The sequence below is a fragment of the Camelus ferus genome, chromosome 2 (assembly GCF_009834535.1).
Source record: "Camelus ferus isolate YT-003-E chromosome 2, BCGSAC_Cfer_1.0, whole genome shotgun sequence".
Lineage (NCBI taxonomy): Eukaryota > Metazoa > Chordata > Mammalia > Artiodactyla > Camelidae > Camelus > Camelus ferus.
The window spans coordinates 54,129,296-54,148,526 of record NC_045697.1 but is presented as its reverse complement, the minus strand read 5'-3'; the positions used below and the strand labels follow the sequence as shown (position 1 = coordinate 54,148,526).

Sequence of the window (19,231 nt, the reverse complement as noted above, 5' to 3'; positions counted from 1 at the left end):
TTCGTTGCTGTAGGTTTTTTCTTTTTAATTCACTTCCTTTCCCCCTAAGTTTCGTCAGTTTGGTTTCAGTATCCTGAGCCCTTCAATAAGCAAGAAATGACAAAAATCAAATTCTCTCACATTTATGGGAAGGATGTTATATTACATCATGATAACACTGTATCATGGTAAAGGAGATTTTTAAAAATCATAGCCATATTTAATTTTAAAATGAGTTTTGTCTGGTAATCTGCTACTCTCAGTCTGATATAACTGTAATATTGACTTTATCTCATGTCAAAGTTGAAATAAGTTTTGCCAAAAACTCATTTCTGTATCTTGAAGTAGAGTTGTAGGGAACAATATGCAGGTACCAGCTAACTGCAAAGGAAGTGATGTTTCCCTTAGATGGGAAAAAAGGTCATAAAAACCTAACAAAGTACTCAGAAAATTTAAAGTAATTTGTTAGTTAGGCTGTTGTGAAATGTCTGTGATGAGCATAATAGATAAAACACATTCAAAGCAGTGTTAAGTGTGCAATGAACTTTGAGAACTTGGCTATGATAGATTAGAAATATCTTTTTAATGTACAATTGATTCAGACTTTGAAAAAAGATTATTTTAATTTGATCACACTTAAAATCCCTTTATATATTTCTATATGTTTCTTCTGATTTGTACATTATAATTATTTATTCATTTAATCTGAATATGAGTCTAATGATAAATGGAACTTTTGATAAAAGCCTTTTATGCTAACTAGTATTGCATCTGTTTAAAAGAGAGAATTAAGCGTAAACTTGTTCTTTAAAAAAAGTCCATTAAAATGAACAAAATAAAGGAACTAAAGTCTTTCAGTAATTTGAATAAAAATAAAACTAGAGTGGTTACACAAATGAAGTACCCATGTAAACATTATTAGAAAAAGCATGAAATTCAGCATCAGAAATCCAAAGTTCAAGTCTTTGGTCATATATTAACCTTTTTATCTTGATGTATCTGATTTTAAGAATCCCTTGCTGATTAAATTAGGGTGATAATATCCCCCCCCAACTTTCAAAGAGGTTGTGAAGACTTTAAGTTATGTATGAGCTATTTCATAATTTCTGAATAACTATATGAATAGAAATTGTCAGAAGCCATAAGCTTCTTTGAGAAAAATAAGATTATTCTACTGCTCTGTATCTAACCATAACTAGCATGATTACTGACATAAATATTGTTGCTCTTTGAATGAATGAATGAATGATGAATGAAAGAATTACACTCTTAGATTCTACATCTAGAAAAATAATTTGCATACAAAAGCTAAAAAATTCTAAAATAAAAGTATTATTATCAATACTTACCAATTATTTTATAAACACCAACCATATTTTAGGCACTAATAATTATTGAATACACAGTGAATAAAATGAAAATATATGATCCTTGCTGTTGTAGTGTTTGTAGTCTAGAAGGAGAGAAAGATAAAACTAGTAAGCATAGAGAGCCTTAAAGTTGTGATAATAGCTAAGAAGAATATGAATAAGATGACTGTGACTGAAAATAAGAGTATATAGACGGGGCGGGGAGAGGGAAACTACTTGAAAGAGGGAGTAAGGGAGACCTCTTTGGGAAGATAGTATTTATGCTGAGACGTGACTACGAGGAGATCTTCCACGTGTAGAATTGTTGCAAGTCTGTTTCTGGTGGATAGAAAGTGTGCGAAGTGCCTGCATTAGAAAATAACTTGGAGTTGGAATTATTGGCCATTAATCTTATCAACTTGGCCATTAAAATTATTATGGAGAAGCAATTATAAACCAATGAACATTTCCTGGCTTTAAATATTGTTAATAAAAGAAACATTTCAGTTTCTTTAGCAGAAGAAATTCCTTTTATATTACTGCAGAGGTAACCCCTGTTTATATTTTCCTGTCTTAGCCTATGCTGCTATTTCATTCTTATGACTTAACTCAGCTAGATATAGTAGACAAGCTACATTATCAGAGAGCTAAAAGATAACATGTAGAAAAAAAAAACTCTGTCTTACACCTTTCTTTCTAGACAGTCTCACAAATGTTTTGATCAAGAGAGCAAATATAACCTCTGTGACTGCCAACCACCCCCCAAAATGCCACCTGTGTAGATTAGCAATTAAGCCCAAGAGTTATATCCTGTTTTAGAGGCAGCTCTTGGGTGATAATCACTATAATCATGCCTAAATAAACTGGTGAGAAAGCTTGCCCCTTCCCAATCACCAGTTGTAACAAGCTGTATAATTAGTGTATCAGAGATAGCTGATGATTGGATGTATGACAGTTGCTTATTAGAGAGAGCTTATAGCTAGTTCAGTCTTGAACTTTTAAGAAGTTTATTTAAGCAATTGAAACAGACCTGCTTTTCCATAGTTTCCTTTATAGAACTTTTCTCAAAATGGAGGCTTTTATGACAAAATTAATTGATTTTCTAACGAGTTATTCAAGTAGCACTGTGCAGAAGTAGGCCACCTTCATTATATATTACATTAAACGGCGTGTCTTTTATGTCAGGCACATTGGGACAATTGTTATATAATTAAGACATATTCTAGCCCCTCAAGTCTCAACGTAGGTAAATCTTTTAGATTCTTGATTTAATGTGAGAATCCATGGAATAAAAGTTGTTCAAAATCCAATGAAATATGAAGTTACATGGAAAAGTCATAGTAATTTTGACCAGATTAAAGAACAATGAGTTACAAATAAGTCATGATAATGAAGATGTGTAAGATAGCCTATTAGTGCCTAAGTTATTATTTCAGAATTTTTCAAAGTTAATCCATTTGTTTCCTTTTAAAGAGTTAAATTGAAATATTTGTAAGCATACAAGGTTCAGGTGGATTGTGCAAGTCGCAAGAGGACACTCACGATGAGAGAGATATCCCCAGGCTAGAGTAAAACTTCATTAATCACTAACATCACTGCCAGGTGTTCTCTGGATGGTAAAGATTTGTCAGATGACAAAAGGGTTACATTTAACATTTATATTTAGGATTGCTTTTGTACCTGTCTTTTTTTTCTTGATATGACCTAAGCCACTAATTTGAGATACTTTATAGCATGTGGTTTGGCAAAGTACTCTGCCCTTTAAAAAATTTAATCCCATGGTTTAATTTATTCAGCTAAAAAATGGGGATATGAACCAGCTCTTTACTGAAATATAAGTGCTGGCATCACTTTTCCCATTTCTAGATTTAATAATACAATCAGTGTGTGTATGATTTTCTAAGGTTGTATCACCAGAAAACATCTATGCTATTACTGAGTAATTATTTGTTGGTTTAGTGTCGACTGACTGCTTCACATCTTCTCTGAGCTACTTGTAATACACGACTTTCCAGGGAAAATACATACATTTATATTTCACATTTAGTTTGTAATAATAGAGACATTTAAGATATGTAAACTATAGTATTTTATTTGTGGATTTAGAGGAAAAGCTTGTTCTAAGCCTTTTAAACTCGAATATTGTCTACTTTCTCTGAACTCCAAATAGGTTATAAGTTTTTCCAGTACTTTTCTCTCCCAAAGTCTTACTTCGTGACTATGAGTTCATAGTAAAGGCTCCCAAACTACATATTAATAATTAGACTTGGTTTATTCATGTAAAATATGTCAAGTGTTTTCAGGTAAAGGTCTCTAGTACTGAACTTGGAATATATCCAAAGGCACATGAGGCATGATCTGGTTGGCAGGATTGTTACATGTCCTTTTGTTACAGTTATTTCAGTTCTTTTTAAGAACCTTTATTATGTGCCTAATATATTCCAAACACTGGGGATAAAAAAATTTAAAAACAAAATCACAACAATATAGACTTTATATTCAAAGGGTTTATGGTACAGTAGAAAGGAATAAAATAATAAAATCATTTAGTGTCATAGGAAAATCATAAACTTACCAAGTATTGTGATAAGAAAACATACAGGATTGAACACTAAAAGTTGTTTGAGAAAGGAACAGAAATGGGTACAGGAAGGAGTTCTCAGATAATATGACAGCTGAGCCAGCCCTTGAAGAATAAAGGGAGTTCTCCAGCATGGGATACTGGTTAAATACATCCTGCCCCTTGTACTCCTTGCTTACAAGCAGAACAATTTCTCATTATCATGAAAGCACCTTTTAAAACAGAAATATGACCATAGAATTTATTCGGAAGTGAAAGAAAACTCCCTGATTAGTAGCATTTTCCACTACCACTTCAAGGAAAAATTAATGAAATTGACAAAAGAAATAATTCACATTATTTCAGATAAAAGGTGAGAAGAAGTAAAAAGAGTTTAAGAATATCTGGGAAGCCATTTTAATGGTTTAAACAGTTTAATTTACTTAGGCTTATAACAATGCAATACTTTGGGAGATTTCTTCCTATGGGAAGACTGTTGGCAATACTAGAAAACATGGGTCAGAAACATTGGCAAAATGATAGGTAGTAAAAAAAAAAAAGAAGAAGAAGAACTGATTGTATTGTTGCAGCACTTAAATGATCCAGCTACCTAAGTAGTGACACTGGTATATTCATGACAAGGCAAAATCTGCTCTGGACTTCATAAGAATTTCAAAGATAAACAAATCAAAAGACTCTGGCAAGAAATTGTCCTTAGTTTTGTCGAAAAGACACACATGGTCATATTCTGTAAATGCCATGATAAATAAGTGACTGCAGAAGCACAAGGAACTGATGAAGTGGTGGAAAAATCGGGGAATTTCAAGCATGAGTTAGTCATCAAAATTTGCTTCCCTATCAGCCAGATATGACTGGTTTGGCAGGCACTGGAGAAGGCAAAGCTGCAGAGTGTGGGCAGAAATTGCACAGCATCCTGTTCCTTTACTAGAATGTGTAATAGCTCTATAGGTGGGGTGGGGGTGGGGGGAGGCAGGATGTTAGTCTTGTTAATTCTTATTTATCTAGTACAATATAATATGGAAGTATGTAAAACATTTCAGGATATCAGTGACAAAAATCTCATGTGTTTTCCAAAAATTCCTTAAACATCTTTTAAGACCTTTGAGTTCTAGATCTGGCATAAGATCTTTACCCCTTTATAGCTGACCTTCAAAATAATGATCGCTATCATGTAAGCACCCAGAAGCAACCTCCTCCCATGCTATGACATCAGCAAGGTCAGCTCTGCCTCTGAAAGCAGCTCCACAAACAACAATATTTAGTAATTTAATTTAATTCTTGCAAATATGAGTAACATTTCTATGGTTTCCCCATATCCTTAAAAAATATGGCAGACATTTCAAGATCATTTATTTTCTGGTTGACTACAAAAGTTGCATTAGAACGATCACATTTTCTGCCTCAAGAAGACTTTCTGATTACTATGATTATCAAACATACTGTTAATAAGACACCTGATTTTATTCGTTGATTCAATGTATGTTCATTGAGCACCTACTTATTTCAGACACTATTTTATATAGTAGGGATATAGCAGGACTGAGAATATGTTCTCTGCCTTCACATCTCCTGAGGGGAAGACAGCAAGAAATAAATCTATACATAAATGTAAAGTGTCAGGTAAGAGGATAGAGAATGAATGGAGGTGGGTTGAGATTAGAGATCAGGGGAGACCTTTTTGCAAAGGTGACATCTAAGCAGAGATATGCACAAAGTGAAGGCTGGAATCATTCATAGATCCAAGCGACACACAAATTCTTTAGCGTGACCTTGATGGAGCCCTTGGCATCCTGATCTCCCATACAGCACCTTCTCATCTCACATTTGATTCACCAGCCTTTACCTGCTATACACCCAGGAGGGCCTTATCACTTTTCAAGTGTCACCTCTATAAAGTCTGTTCAACATAGGAAAATCCTATAAGAAAGGAACCAGTAGACATGTAGCAGATATAAACATGAGCCATTTATTCCCTGCTGTACCAGGACTTAGAAGAACTAGGAAAGTCTGGGATCTAAAGAAATAGTCTTAGAGGGATCTCCTTTCTCTGAGACTGTTGTAGACACAAGTGTATTTATACATCTGAGAGTAGGAATTTGAAGACTCCTTTCTTGGTTTTATCCGGGAAGCCAAATAGAATCTCAAAATTCATAGTTAAACATGTTATAATTAACCCACTTAAATCACCAGTGCTATAATCTCCTTTATCGTATCACTACTATAATGTTGGCCAGCCTATCCTTGAAATCCTTCCTTCCTAACTTCCCAAGGAAACTCCTTTCACCTTTGAATAACCTGATGGTGGTTTTAAAGAATGCATTCCTAAACTTTATATCCATTACGCGAGTTATATTTCCTTAGGATCACACAAAATGGATCTAATCCTTCTGTCACATGTAATTCATTCAACAAGTTCTGGTTGAAAACCTAGAGCGTGCCCAGCACTGTTATAGGCACTGGTATTCACTGATCAACAAACCTAGGTCCCTGCTGTTACATGAATTAAAATCAGGTAAACATATCCAATTCTTTTCACCAGTGAGCCAAATCCCCTCACTGCCTTGGGGAAACAATTAGGGACATATTGAGAAAAAATGTCCCAAACATCTTTCAACAATTGAGAAATATTAATAGGAATCATTTAACAGATGAATATAAATGATGAAAGCGCAGCTCCCTGAGAATTTTCTAAGTATGCTTTTTACATTCAGAATTGAAGGCTTTGGCCTTGTTTTCAAATCAACCAACTCAAAATTAGAAAGAGACCCAAGAGTTTATGTTAAATAAAGTTGTATATTAATTTGACTCAGCAACACAAAGGAAAGGAGGATGAGTTGGCCAAGGGTTTAAGTACAAAATAAGTTATTTTGTGAAGACTGTATAAACATTTTTAATAAAGTGTGACCAATATTATTGAAATCTTTATAATCACTCTTCTATGACTTCTCTTTAGGCATATTTCTATGTTTGTCCTTAACGTTATAAAATGTTACCAGGAAACGCTGTACAATTAATTTGAACTTGATGACGTGAATCCATTTATATAGCTGATGCCATCAAGATGAGAATTTAAATACATGACTATTCTTGATACCAAAGAAATGTGAATAACCAGCTTAAGTTATACTCCTCCATGTACAGCATCAATATTTATGTGCTAATCAGGTGTTCTCAGGACAGCAGCCCTAAGGGGAATTCTTTTTATACTTTACACATGTCTTAACACACTTGTACTCAACTTGCAGCATAGATACAAATTAGATATTCTGTCTGGGCACAGTCCTCTCTACTTCTTGCCAAAAAGCATTCATTTCTGGGAATGCTGATGCTTAGTAGTACTTCTTTAATGACACAGGTTACCTGAGGTTAACAGCCTTCCTTAAAACACACACAAACACAGTGACACACACATGTTAATGTAGAGAAGCAGCAACAGAAAACTAACACAATATTCATTCACTGTAAATGAAATTTTGAGTACACAAAGGAACCTTTTTGAACCTCAGCAATATCCACAGACTCAGAAACTTCCTCCCCAGTGTTTTGCCTTGAATATGAGACACAGTGGAATTAAATCACCAGCAATGAACTATCTTTTATTATGGTCTGCTCTATGGTCAGTCGAAAGACATAAAGTTTGTTTTGAGTTGAGATGAAGTATAATCCCATAGTGATTAAAAGCACCCTAAGGAGTCCAGCTGATCCCTTTTAAATTCCCACTGTAATGCTTAACAGCTGTGTGACTTTAGGCATGATGTGTAACTTCTCTGTGCTTTAATTTTTTTAATCAGCGAAATGGATATAATTGTATCTAATTCATAGGTTTCTTATGAAAATAAAGTGAGATAATGTATGTAAAATGCCATAAGTACTATAAAGGTTTTTGCTGTTATTAAAATGCCACTAACTGATCTTTATAAAAATCCATTGTTTTCCCAGGAATAACTGAATTCAATTGTCTTTCCTCTTTTTCTCTGTAGCCATTTTATTCTGGTTCTCACTTCAATAGAATATATTTTCCACTCTTATCTGACTTTCTTGCCTTGAAAATAAAATGGTTCTAGTAGAAGTCCAACGATGGGAATGAAGACTAACAACTCTTCAGTCATTTGTCAAAGACATGGTATTAAGCCCCCTCAGAATAATCAAGGCGCTGTGCATTTTGATCCCATTTTTCTTTTATGCCTTATTAAGGTTGAAGCTCACCAGTTAGAGGTGGTTTCTATATAAATTCTGTATTGTATTAAGCATGACGCTGACATAATTGAACCCCAGCACCATAACCCCAGAACCCAGCTCTTCTCCTCATTTTACCTTGTTTGCCTAGTCTGCTTCTTACAGCTGAAGCTTACACATCTGCCATCACAATTTTCACTCATCTCAGTTCAGTATTTCTGAAATTATTCTTTCTCTTACATTGACTCTCTGAATAAACACTTTCTCTTTATAAAATTTTTATGACTATTATAACCACTCAGACATTCTTGCTTGCTATATTACGAGGCCATGAAATAGATTGCCTAAAACTTGCCCATGGCAGTAGGTTCTACTATTTATTGTTAGCTTTAAGACTTTTTGATAACTTTCAGTTCCATATCTAAAAAAATAGGGGCTTTACTGACATTAATGACTCTAATATTCTGGACTGTATTATGAGAAAATATAAATTAAGTGCTGAGCATAGTGCCTGACAGATAATAAGCAGTCAATGAAAGGAAGGTATTATAATTATTATTTATCAACTTGAAACTGTAATTTATTCAATGGTACCACAAATGCCATCATCGGGGAAGCATATTTGTGTGATTTCCACTTTGGAACCTCTCCTCGTCAATCATGGTGCTGAACAGTTGATACATTTTATCTCAAATTCATCCAACAATTTTGTCATATTATTAAAATTAACTAAGACTTAGATTAATTTGGGCAAGGTAAGATTGACAAGAATTGGGACAAGAATTTAAATTTAGGACTGTGATTCTAAATCTCAAATCATTTCTGTGTCCTACATATCTTGTCCTTTGATAATTAACCCAAAAATAAACCCAAAGATTTGGGTTAAGTCCTACTTCAGTGTGTCCTAACTGAACTATCACAGTGGAGTCTTAGCTAGTCTCCTTGTTTTCACTTTTTCTCCCCAGCAATCTAACACCAGTGAACAGAAATATTTTGGAAAGCCCTTTTCTGATGGTGTTTCTTTTGCTTAAATGTCTTCAGCTGCCTGCTGTCCACTGAATCAAGGCTAGACATTCACTCATAGGTCTAAACCTACCTTTTCAGCCAGTTGATGGCTATTTTCATTAAAGTTCCCAGTAGTTTGCCTACTGGACTAACTTTGATCCCTTGAACATGCTCCCACACTTTAATGACTCTGCTCAAGCTGTGGCCTCCATCAGTGATACTCTTTCCTACCTCTTCGCCACACCCAAATCCTATCCACCCTTCAAGATCCAACTCAACTATTTTGTTTCCATGGAAGTTTTCTGAATCTCTAGCTAAAAGTGATCCCTATTTTCATACTTCCAAACGTCTTCAGGGTTAATAGTTCTCTATTACACGTTGTGCTCTCCCTACTGCACGTTTGTTTCCATAGTGTCCTATACTTCTCCAACTTTAAGTTAATAATAAACAATCAAATATTATTTGTATCGATTTTAATGTCTTTTTCACCCTGCTAGGCTGAAAATCTTGTAAGGCATGAATAGTACCTATCTTGTTCATTGTTGTAGCTCCTGTGTCTAGCACAGTGCCGTATACAATAGTTGTTCAATAAACATTTTTGAGTAGGTATGTATATACTACATTCTACTTTATTTAATTACCTGCATCCTCTCCTAGGTTATGATTTTCTAAGAGCAGATACTGTGACATTCTTCTTTATATCACTCACTGAGTTCATAAATATGTGCTAAGTACATTAATAAATCTTCCCTTTACAAAGTTTGCTCTATAGAAAATAAAATTTCAGAATATTTATATTTTTAATACTATGCACTAAGTTAAATATTATACAGCTATATTCTTATACTTTAAAGAAAATTAACCTAGATGACTGCTTCTAGATAATAAACTGGGGTTGCACCGGTCAATATTTTATGAAATACTGTTTGCTGCGAATTTACAAATGCCAATAGGAATAACAGATAATCCCAGGAATTAGACCATAATGGAATAAAGGTTTGCAGTTGCATAAGCATGTTGATTTGTATAAAAACCAACTCAGAAAGTCTCAGTCAAATTCTTCTAATCTTGCTGAAGTTTTACTTTGAATAAACTTTTTTTTAAATTAAGAAGTTTGTTTTCTTAAACAGTTAAGAAATAATTTAGTCCCATCCTTACCACTACGTTAAATTTACATGCATGAGAGCTATCTTGGTGGCCTAGTTCTAGATATTATGTATATGTATAATTACATTTTCAAAAATTACATAATTCAAGCTATCTTATTTCTCAGTTATGTTGGCCTGGCAATATTCTACTCTGATAATTAAAAAACTTTGTCTACATTTTTGCATTGAAGAGTTCTTCTTTTGCTTATTTGCTTGAAATAGTCCTCCCCAGATATTTACAGGTCTCACTTTAAGGACTCTCTGATTATATTAAAATAGCCCATCTCACTTTCTATCCTTTTATTCTTTTTCATTAGTCTTTGTTGCATTTAATCATTACCAAAATTATGATATATATTTGCTTAATTTCCATATCCTCCATTAAAATATATTGATACCAGACAATGATAGACATCAATTAACTATTTGATGAATAAGTGAACTTAACATTTAACTTAACAGTTGCTTCCTATAAAGAATCATTTATTGCTCTTCCAGTATTTTATAACATAAACCTGTTTATCAGGTTGAACAGCAAATTTGTGTCAAAGATACGTTAAGTTGTTTGCAATTATTTTTCAAATATTCATACAGCTAAACAAGAGACACGTAGCTGCATAGTATGAATTTCTTAAGGTAAGACATTCTGTCTCATTGACTTAAAACTCATTGTTTTTGTCGTTGAACACAGTGAATCAGCATCCAAGGGAAATAACTGCCCTACTAAATTTACACAGACATATATTTTAACTCTAAAAATTTAACTGGAAGCAGTTCATAGAGTACCTACATCACAACCTTTAGTTGGCACTGGAATAATCCCAATGAGTGGTAGTCACAACACATGAAAGGCTCCTTCACAGGGAGACCTTTCCAACATAGCTTTGGTCACCATTCATTTGCATTTAAATTTTTAAAAATCTAGTGTAAAGGGTAAATAAGACTGGTAATAAAACTATTGCATTGATGAGCATTTTAGTAAAATTTCTGATACAGTAAATTATTAGTTTGAAATAACATTGAACATATTGAAAACTCATTCTTTCAAAACCTATTCTATAGACTTAGAATAATTATTAAAGGGGTAATGTCACTTCAGTCTGTTTCAGAAACACTTCCATTTCATTATTAAAAACAGAGTCATGGCAATGTAATGATCAGATGTTGTAGCAACTTTTGATATTTAAAAGAAGTCTGTGTACCTAGAAATTACATATTTAACAAAGCACACACACATTTGAGTATTGACCTGAATGCTTTCTCCTAAGATTTGGATCAAAGCAAAGATGTCTGCTATCATCACTTCCATTCATACTGGAAGTCCTAAACAGTTCAGTAAAGCAAGAAAAAGAAATTAAGAACATATAGAATGAAAAGGAATAAACTGCCTTTATTAACATATTATATAGAAAATCTCTATCAATCTGAAAGGTACTATGATGTAAACTTACAGAGGCCACAGGATAGCACATTACATATGAAAATCAACGTGCATTTCCATATATTAGCATTGAACAAATGAATATTGAAATTATAAACAGTACAGTTATACCTTGGAGATATTACAGGTTCAGTTCCAGATGACTGCAATAAAGCAAATATCGCAGTAAAGTCACACAACTTTTTTGGTTTCTCAGTGCATATGAAAGCTATGTTGACACTATACTGTAGTCTATTAAGTATGCAATAGTATTGTGACGAAAAAAATAACATATCTTAATTGAAAAATATTTTATTGCTAAAAAATGCTAACCATCATATTAACCTTCAGTGAGTTGTAATCTTTTTGCTGACACATCATTTTGCCTTGGTATTGATGACTGCTGACTGATCAGGGTAGTGGTTGCTGAAGGCTGGGGTGGCTGAGGCCATGTCTTAAAATAAGACAACAATGAAGTTTGTCACACTGACTCTTTCTTTGACAAATGATTTCTCTGTAGTATGCAATGTGGTTTGATAGCATTTTACTCACAGTAGATCTTTCAAAGCTGGAGTCAGTCCTCTCAAACCCTGCCTTTGCTCTATCACCTGTTTGTGTAACATTGTAAGTCCTTTGTTGTCATTTCAACAATCTTCATGGCATCTTCAACAGGTGTAGTTTCCATGTCAAGAAACCACTTTCTTTACCCCTCCATAAAAAGGAACTCTTCGTCTGTTAAAGTTTTATCCTGAGATTGCCGCAATTCAATCACATCTTCAGGATCCACTTATGATTCTAGTTCTCTTTGCTGTTTCCACCGCATCTGCAGTTCCTTCCTCCAGTGAGGTCTTGAACCCCTCAAAGTGATCCATGTGGTTTGGAATCAGTTCTTCAAAGCTCCCATTAATGTTGGTATTATGACCTCTTTTCATGAATCACAAATATTCTTAATAGTATCTAGAATGGTGAATCCTTTCCAGAAGGTTTTTAATTTACTTTGTTATCAGAGGAATCACTATCTATGGCAGTGATAGCCTTACAAAATGGATTTCTTAAATAATAAGGCTTGAAAGTTGAAATTACTCCTTGATCCATGAGCTGAAGAATGGATACTGTGTTAATAAATGATAATAAAATAAAATGTGTTAATAATAATAAATTTTACTCATCAGTGCTCTTGAATGACTGATGCCTTGTCAATGAGCAGTAATATTTTGAAAGGGATCTTTTTTCTGAGCAGTAGATCTCAACAGTGGGCTTAAAATATTCAGTAAACCATATTGTAAACAGATATGCTGTTACCCCGGCTTTGTTCTTTCATTTATAGAGCACAGACAGAGAAGATATAGCATGATTCTTAAGGGCTCTAGAATTTTTGGAATGGTTAATGAGCATTGGCTTCAATTTAGAGTCACCAGCTGCATTAGTCCCTAAAAAGAGACTCAGTCTGTCCTCCGAATCTTTGAAGTCAGGAATTGACTTCTCTCTAGCTATGAAAGTTCTAGATGGCATCTTGTTCCAATATAAGGCAATTGCATCTATATTGAAAATCTGTGGTTTAGTGTAGTCACCTTCATGAATTATTTTAGAGCCTCTAGGTAATCTGCTACAGCTTCTACATCAGCACTTGCTGCTTCACTCTGCACCTTTATGTTCTAGAGACAGATTCTTTTCTTAAACCTCATAAGTCAACATCTGCTAGCTTCAAACTTTTCTTCTGTAGCTTCCTCACCTCTCTCCAGCCTTCATAGAATTAAAGAGAGTTAGGGCCTTGTCCTGGATTAGACTTTGGCCTAAGGGAATGTTGTGGCTGGTTTGATCTTCTATCCAGACCAGTAAAGCTTTCTTTGTATCAGCGATAAGGCTGTTTTGCTTTCTTATCGTTTGTGTGTTCACTGGAATAGCACTTTAAGTTTCCTCCAAGAACTGTTCCTTTACATTCACAACTTGGCTAGCTGGTGTAAGAGGCCTAGCTTTCAGCATGTCTCAGCTTTCGACATGCCTTCCTCACTAAGCTTCATTATTTCTAGCTTTTTATTTAAAATGAGAGACATGCAACTCTTCCCTTTACTTGAATACTTAGAAGCTATTGTAGGGTTACTAACTGGCCTAATTTCAATATTGTTGTGTTTCAGGGAATAGGGAAGCCTGAGGAAAAGGAGAGAGAAGGGGAAACAGCCAGTCAATGGAGCAGTCAGAACACACAAAGCATTTATCAGCCAAGCTCTCTGTCTTACATGGGCACAGTTCATGGTGCCTCAGAACAATTACAATAGTAACATCCAAGGTCACTGATCACAAACCACCATGACACATATAATAATAATGAAAAGTTTGAAATATTGTGGGTACTAGCAATGTGACAGTGAGACATGAAGTGAGCAAATGCTGTTGGAACATGGCACCAATAGACTTGCTAGAATCAAGATTGCCACAAAGCTTCAATTTGTAAAACGGTATCTGCCAAACACAATATAATGAAGTGAAATAAAATGAGATATGCCTGTACTATATATAATAGCATTAACAGCCATGAAAATTATAGCCATTATCTTGTAATAACTTTTAATGAGATATAATTTGTAAAAATACTGAATCACTATGCTGTACATCAGAAACTAATATAATATTGTCAACCAAGTATATACTTCAATAAAAATTTTAAATGAAAACAGTAGAGTAGGGAATCAGGGAAGGTCAAGTCAATAAGCAACCAGTGTTCTTTTTTTAAAAATTTTTTATTGAAGTGTAGTTGATTTACAATGTTAGTTTCAGATATAAAGCAAAGTGATTCAGTTATACATACAGATACATATTTATATTTTCTTTTCAGATTCTCTTTCATTATATGTTATCACAAGAAACGGAATACAGTTCTCTGTGCTATACAGTAGGTCCTTGTTGTTTATCTATTTTATATATAGTAATGTGTATCTTAATCCCCAAGCTCTTAATTTCTCTCTCCTCATCCTTTCCCCTTTGGTAACCATAGTTTGTTTTCTATGTCCATGAGTCTGTTTTTGGTTTGTAAATAGAATGTGTTTCTTTTTTTTTTTTAGATTCCACGTATGTGATACCATATGATATCTATCTTTCTCTGTTTGACTTACTTCACTCTATGATAATCTCCAGGTCCATCCATGTTGCTGCAAGTGGCATTATTTCATTCTTTTTTATAGCTGAGTAATTTCCCATTATATATAAGTATAATATCTTATCTATCTATCTATCTATCTATCTATCTATCTATCTATCTATATATCACATCTTCTTTATCCAGTCATCTGTTGATGGACATTTAGGTTGTTTCCATGTCTTGTCTATTATAAATAGTGAGCAGCCAGTGTTCTTTACTTAGCTTTCTGTTTGATTGACTGGTGTAAAGGTCTGTATTTCAGTGGTATTTTGCAATCCAGTTCAGAGGGAGGAGCTGTGATTAAGATATAAATGTCCTAGATAAGGAAGATCAACAGTGTTCTCATCTACAATATAATCTACATGTTAAATAAACAAAATTAACATGCCCCAGAATCTTTCTGTCACATTTCTGAAAGGTCATCTGTGAAAGAGGTAATGGGTAGGTTAGAGTGTTGCATACGAAGACATTTTAGAGCTTCTCATTCTTGGAATTTTCCCCTCAAATGCTGAGCTGCCTTATCATTGACAAATGACCTAAAAATATACAACCCAAATGCTATTTCATTAGATATAATTTTTTCAAGTAGCTATTTTTAATTTTTTTAAGTTCTAGGAATATATTAAGTGGTTAATTGATAATTATTTGCCATAGAAAATTCATATAATACCCAGAAGTTTAAAAAGATATACTTCATAGCTATGAAATTACAAAGAATGATTAAATTTTATCTTCTGAGCTTTTAAAGAAAACTGACAAACTGTGTGTATAACTTAAACAATGTAAGTACCAAATTTTGTCTTTGTAAGAATGATCAGAGTTCTGTTGTTGAATTTCATATGCTGATAGATCCTACTTTTATTTTCATAAATAGATTTGCTTCTATATTTGCATAAAAATTCATTAATTAACTTATTATAATATTATATCTGACTATAGAGAAAACTCTGAAAAGGAATTATATCCAGGGAAAAAAAGCTTATTGCATAGCTATATGCATAATAATAGTCATATTTCATTAAGTATATCTGCAGCATTTGAAATCTAGTTTCCATGTAGTTTCTCCTATGTAATTAAGCAGTTATGCATTATAAATGTAACATTAGCATTAGCAAATGCAACATGAATCAAAGAAAATACAATTCTAATATGGAGAATCCATTTTAAATAATGTTTATTTCACTTATTCTAATGAATGGAAAACATGTAATTAAAGTAGATAATCCGGTTTCAAGCATCTAGAACAAATCTTAGTACATAGCCTGTTGAATGAAAGTTAATCTCATTTAAAATTTATTAGATCACTTCCAGAAAGACAATGTTGTATAGAGTAACTTTTATCCTCATTAGTTTAGAGATATGCACATTAGTACTCTTGATTACTAATCCACTTAAAAAATTGGGAAGAATTAAACTTTTTTTTTTTAAATTTGAGGGAATGTAGATTGATGCTTAAATCTGAACTCTGGCTTACAAATATCAGCAGTAGTACCTGACTCAGCTTATTCGAGTAAGGTAAGAATATACTAACAGCTGGCCTTACTATGTCCCTTGATAATAAACTGCAGCTCTACATCAGCCATCCAAATTTCCAACTAATGGAGGGTCCTGAGAGAGTCAAGACAAAGAGATCCCCACAACACAAATAGATATACATAACACTATTAAAAAATCTGAAGTCCATAAATTTGTGAATGAGTAAGCTCTTGGCTAATAAGTCATATCTTCCATATTGACATAGAGCAGTTATGAGGAATATTTAATATTCTTTTAAAAGCTGTTGTCAGTGAGAAGGAGATGGCAGTTGACCAGCTAAATAAATTCAAACAAAGAGAAATGAATGGTTTTACCAACTTAAAAGAAATATTAAATACTCACTTAATTTTTGCTGTTCTTATTGGGCCAAAGGGTAAAGAACATAGGAACAGTCCTAAGCAAGAAGCAGTTGCCCCCAAAAAGATTAGTCATAAAAGGCAAGGGATCTAAGTCTGCTTTCCTTCAAAGAGAAAAAAAAATTTAGGACATATTTCTTGAGTTAACTTAACTGAAAATGTGAAAAGGTGAAGGTACTTGTCTCAAGCATTTTATCCCATGAGTTAATATGTTCTTAAAAGTGATATGATACATAAGTAAAGAAAAAATGAATTGATCTTTCCTCTACCTTACCAATAACAGAAATGGTGAACAGTACCACCTAAAGCAACTGAAGTTTGAGATTAGAAATAAAGGTATAAACAGAGGGTAGTAACCACCAAGAAGAAAGATGACTATGGAAGGATGAATGATAAAAGGGAAAAGAGGTAGTAGGGTCATAATGCCTCACTGACTTAGTAGACAGGAGAGCTAAGATACCTTTCAAGGTGGTATCTATGCTAATATTTCAAGCTCAATCCTTAACAGGCCCCTACAACTTATTCAGGTCTATACATATGGCTGAAATCATGAGTTCAGTGTGAAAGTATGTGTGAAAGTACCAGTGAGTTCAGTATGGGAGTAACATAACTGACTTGATTGTTAAATCTATTTTTAAAAACATTTAACAAAGATGCAACTGTCAGTTCTTACTTTGTATAGCTTCTCTTATGATTTGACACTGCCATATTATACAAAGGCCTCATTCACTTTAGGTCCTTCTGCCTATTCAAGTTTAGTTGATTATGAGAAGAAGCAGGGCAGAGCAAGTACAAAAATTTGTCAATAGGTGTGAGAAGGGGAGATACAAGACTTAAGGCAACTATTTCACATTTTGTAGATTAAATGATTATCTGGGCTATTTTCCCTTTTTTGTTTACCATAGGTTCTAGACAAACCTTACACTCTGTTTTGCACTAGATTTTACTTTTTCTATTTTCAGACCTTAATTCTTGCCAACTTGCTCATTTTATCTCACCTGTGGAGATGTGTGGCTCAAGAGTATTTGACATTCTAGTATTTAAGCCAGTATTTTTTAGGTAGTATGAAGGATTTTTCAAACATTGCCGTGATAGTTTATAAAAGCTTTTAAAGTTGCATTTAGTCATTCCATTTACTACATTCTAGGATAAGTAAAACAAGACCTGGAATAGATTAGACAAATTTTAACCATAAGAAATTTCTGGTATTCAGTCATTTTTAACCTATAAAAAGGGCAATTTCATATGGTTTCCACTAGTAGATCATACTACTGTACATTTTCTAATTTATATTTTAGATTAATTCATTTTTTATTTTGTATAAAATACCTAAAATGTGGGCTGCTCTCTTCACCCAATGATAATACAAATTGTTGAATGACTCAAAGTGCCCTGTTTTCAATTCTGAGCAGTAATAAACAATTAATTATAAAGTCTTAAGAACTTTATAAAATAATTTAAAGAAAAGTCAGTACATTTTAAATGCTGGCAACTACAGGAAATCAGTTAAGAGTCAGAGTTTAGTCTTATACACTATTAGAAGAAAATATATTGTACAGAATCTAAAACAACAAACGCAAACATTTCTGATTTGTCTTTGAATTGGCTTTTGAAGCTGGATTTTGAATATTAAGCTTCCTGAAATGCTAAAGGTTCAAATGCCTTACAATAAATAATGAGACCATATAATGATTACATGATTCAAGAGTATGAAAAACTTTCTCATTCCTAAATATTTACCCATTACTCTAACCCAAACCCATAGAATTCCAATGACACAATATCCTTTTCAAAGACTACTGCAAATAACTGCCCAATGCAACACAGACTTGTCTTCTTGGTCAAGATATTGGTTTCCGTGTTGTCTTCCTACATTTGTTGAATAATTTTGAGAGATCCAATTTAGATCTTTACAAGGCTTCTTTAAGCACAATAGGAATTTTTTTTCAATATTTATTGTTTTCAAAATGTACTTCACAAATTTAGCTTTCATTTATCTAAATATACACAAAAGTCGACTGTAGAGTGTTATCGTATGAATTGAAAATCTATTTTTTAAAAGAGCTGGCAATTATTATCATCAGCATTATCATCAAATCCAGGAATTATAAGATAAATGAAGTGATTAGAGAAAATTATTGGAAAAAAATACAAAACCTTTACCTCAACTTTATCCGGTCTCCTCTTTTAGATTGTGAACACCATAAAAGGAGAGAATATGTTTGTTTCATTCATATATGTGTCTATGTGTGCATTTGTTTATGTGCATGTGGTATGTGTATGTATCTACACATGATACATATGCACAACACATATCATGTATATATAATGTAAATAGTGTATGCAGATATGCACATACAGCATGTATATATAGTGTACCACTAGTACACTATAAGCTAAAATCATAAGTATTTGTTGAATTACCAAATAAATGCAACTATAAAATCTATTCCATAAGCATGTGTCTGATGCTTTCCCGTCTTCAACAGTAAATCCTCATTAGCACCAACAACGTAAGTTTTCTTGGAATGAATTCTTTTTATTG

The 19,231-nt window shown here is 33.3% G+C and overlaps 1 protein-coding gene across 6 annotated transcripts in view; it reads right to left on the bottom strand.

Annotated features, from left to right (window-relative positions):
* The window catches only part of LOC102509889 (transmembrane protease serine 11F), a 66,603-nt gene that overhangs the window by 32,908 nt on the left and 14,464 nt on the right, over window positions 1-19,231 (bottom strand). Inside the window, exon 3 of one of the 6 annotated variants that reach the window (XM_032459070.1) lies at window positions 1,329-1,432. The exons of 4 other annotated variants lie outside the window; for them this stretch is intronic. The gene's annotated coding sequence lies outside the window, so the exon portion shown is untranslated. Of the gene's footprint in view, window positions 1-1,328; window positions 1,896-19,231 lie in introns of those variants that run through there. One more of the 6 variants, XM_032459076.1, reaches the window with a different exon arrangement.